Source organism: Ovis aries, chromosome 20 (genome assembly GCF_016772045.2).
Source record: "Ovis aries strain OAR_USU_Benz2616 breed Rambouillet chromosome 20, ARS-UI_Ramb_v3.0, whole genome shotgun sequence".
In the NCBI taxonomy this organism is placed as follows: Eukaryota; Metazoa; Chordata; class Mammalia; order Artiodactyla; family Bovidae; genus Ovis; species Ovis aries.
Genome location: NC_056073.1, coordinates 19,318,570 through 19,321,939, shown reverse-complemented (window position 1 = coordinate 19,321,939; position 3,370 = coordinate 19,318,570).

Sequence of the window (3,370 nt, the reverse complement as noted above, 5' to 3'; positions counted from 1 at the left end):
TTAGGAGTTTTAAATAACCTCAGGAAAGCCTTGGAGACTTTTCTTGAGGAATAAATCTCTTCCTCTCCTTTGAAAAAGTCCTATAAACAAAATACTATCAAAATGATCGTTATTCTGCCAGTCATGTTAGTGAGGAAATGTGCATTAAAAAATTTTCCGTTCCCTCTTCTCATCAAGATAGGCCCAGGGAATGCCAGCTCAAAGGCCAAATTATCCATACATGCGTCCATAATTAAATGCCTGAACAAAAGCATACATCTGCAAGTTGTTATTGAAATATAGTTGATTTACAGTGCTTTTTTAGTTCCAGGTATACAACACGTTCGGAGAAGGCAATGGCACCCCACTCCAGTACTCTTGGCTGGAAAATGCCATGGACGGAGGAGCCTGGTAGGCTGCAGTCCATGGGATCGCGAAGAGTCGGACACGACTGAGCGACTTCACTTTCACTTTTCGCTTTCATGCATTGGAGAAGGAAATGGCAACCTACTCCAGTGTTCTTGCCTGGAGAATCCCAGGGACGGGGGAGCCTGGTGGGCTGCCGTCTCGGGTCTCACAGAGTCGGACACGACTGAAGCGAATTAGCAGCAGCAGCAGCATACAACACATAATATATATATTATATATATATATATACATACATATATATTTTTCAGATTCTTTTTCCTTATAGGTTATAATAAAATATTGAGTATAGTTCCCTGTGCTATATAGTAGGTCTTTGTTGTTTATTTACGTAGTTGCACAGAGTCGGACACGACTGAAGCGACTTAGCAGCAGCAGCAGCAGCAGCAGCAGCAGCAGTGTGTATTTGTTAATCCCAAACTGCTAACTTAACCCTCCCCTGCTAACCTTAAGTTTGTTTTCTGTGCCTGTTTCTGTTTTGTAAATAAGTTCCTTTGTATCACCTTTTTAGATTGCACTAAGTGATATCATGTGATATTTGTTTTTCTCTGTCTCACTTTACTGAGTGTGACAATCTCTAGGTCCATCCATGGTGCTGCAAATAGCATTATTTCATTCTTTTTATGGCTGAGTAATATTCCATTGAGTATATACACCACATTTTTATCCATTCATCTGTCAATGGACACTTTATTTTCCCATCTTGGCTCTTGTAAATATATTTGCAATTTTTACACTGATTTTACTGTAGAATTAACTTCATGGTTTTCCTGAGTTTTAGGTGTGCATGGTCTTTGTATAAATAAATAAATGCACACACACATATGTACACACATAAAGTAAGTAAGGTGTTCTAGAAATGTAGAAAAAAGAGTACAATTCTTCCATAATCGTACCACCCAGAAACAATCACTCGTGACAGTTTTGTGTGTGTGTGTGTTTGTTTTCTTTTGTATATGTTTCAATTTTTTTCCTGTGTCGATACATCAGAAAGACCAAAAGCAAGATGATAGCTGTACAGTCTTCACCCTTTCAGTGTGCAGGGATATTGGAGCAAAGCCTCTGTTCTGCTTCCCAGAAAGTCCAGCTTCCGAGGGAGGTGGCCTCATTCACTCTCTCTCTTTTTAATTAAAAAAAGGTTTTTTTCTTTTGCTGCATTGCATGTGAGATCTTAGTTCCCCAGTTGGGGATTGAACCTGCATTCCCTGCATTGGGAACGTGGAATCCTAAACACTGGACCTTCAGGGAAGTCCTGTTCGCTGTCTCTTATTCACAACCCTGGGGCTGCTGCCCTGCAGTTGAAGGGGTTATTCCAGTGTCCGGGAGGGAGAGCTTGGAGAACTGGGTCTGGTCATTTTTCTGCTCGATCTACTTGCTGTCAGTTGGACACCCTGAAGGCCAAGAATTGACGTTTGGACAAGACCCCAGCTCTAGGGGAGTGAGTGCCCATTTAGTTCAGCGGGATAGACTCTCCACCTTCTTCCTGGAGCTCAGTGTTCTGGCTTGACTGTTACTGGCCTGACTTTTTAACCATTTTCTGTCTCTTCCTCTAATAAGAGAAACTCTGAAATCTGTCAGTTCCACAGAATGCCTGTCTACCTCCCCTGTGACAGACCCTGCACCCCCCACTCCCCGAGCCTCAGGCAGCCAGTGCTAGTTCCCCACACCTGGTCACCAGGCTCTGGAAGCTTCTCAGGGCCGGCTCCACGCTGGCACCCAGCCCTGCTCAGCAAACAAAGAACAGTTAGCACATTGTTCTCCATCTAGTTCACAGCGTAAAACCTTCTGGGCCAGGCACAAGCTCCCTCCGCCCCCCTCTCCTGGCACTTGGACTTTCTCGTTGTCTGGTGCTGACTCCTGGCTGGGGACTGAGGGAGGGTGGAGGCGGGGAGCAGGCTCATCCATCCCCCATGCAGCAGTGCCTTCCACCAGCTCAGCCAGGCTGGGAGCAGCCTCCTCGTCCATAATCCTGACAGAGGCCATGGATTCTCCCAGCCTCTAGCAGATAGAAGAACTGTAACGAAGGCTAATATTGTTCTAATTGTTTCTTTTTTACCATAATGACTCCTCCCATACTGCATTTGAAATCTCACATGTGAATATTTTGCAAGCATGCGTTTTGGCATCTGCTCTAAACCCACACGTAGCCCACCTTTAAGATAATCCACTGGTAGCGTTCTCCTAGATGGCAGTTTCCATAAAATTAAAATAGTTTCTGCCAATGAAATCTTATTAATTCTGGAAACCTGAAGCTGAAGTTTATTCTGTTTTAATGTGAACTGATCAACCTATCACACTTTGATATATGTCTCTAAGTGGTGGGAGAAGAACATACCCACAAACCTTAAAAACCTTTGCCCAAAAACATTTTTTCAAGTAAAATTACATTTTCTTTGCAGTCCCTTTGAAGGCTTTTTAACTTTGAAAACTTATGATCTAGTTATGTGACCCATATTAAACTCACTAGGAGTGCTTTAAAAAAGTACAGATGAGGGATTTCCCTGGCGGGCCAATGGTTAAGACTTGCACTTCCACTGCAGGAGGCTTAGGTTCGATCCCTGGTCAGAGTACTAAGGCCCCGTAAGACACACAGTACAGCCAAAATCAATAAATAATTAATAAAAAGTACAGATGTCTAGGCCACCCTCCTACCCATCATCCTATTTGGATCCAACTATCCTAGGGGAAACCGGCATCCCTATGGCTTTAAAAGCTCCCCAGGTGATCCTAGGAGGCAGCCAGCTTTGAGGACCAGTGTTGCAGTCAATAAGAAGAGGTGCCTACACCCCACTGGATGGTCCAGCAATGAATGACATCACTAATAGCAATGAACAAAGACAATGAGTGATATCACCCGAAATCAATGAACAAAGAAGGTTACCATTTCAGATTAACTCAGAGGAAAGATTATGGCTTAAATGAACAAAAAGTACTAAAGGGACATTTATACACGGAATCACAAACA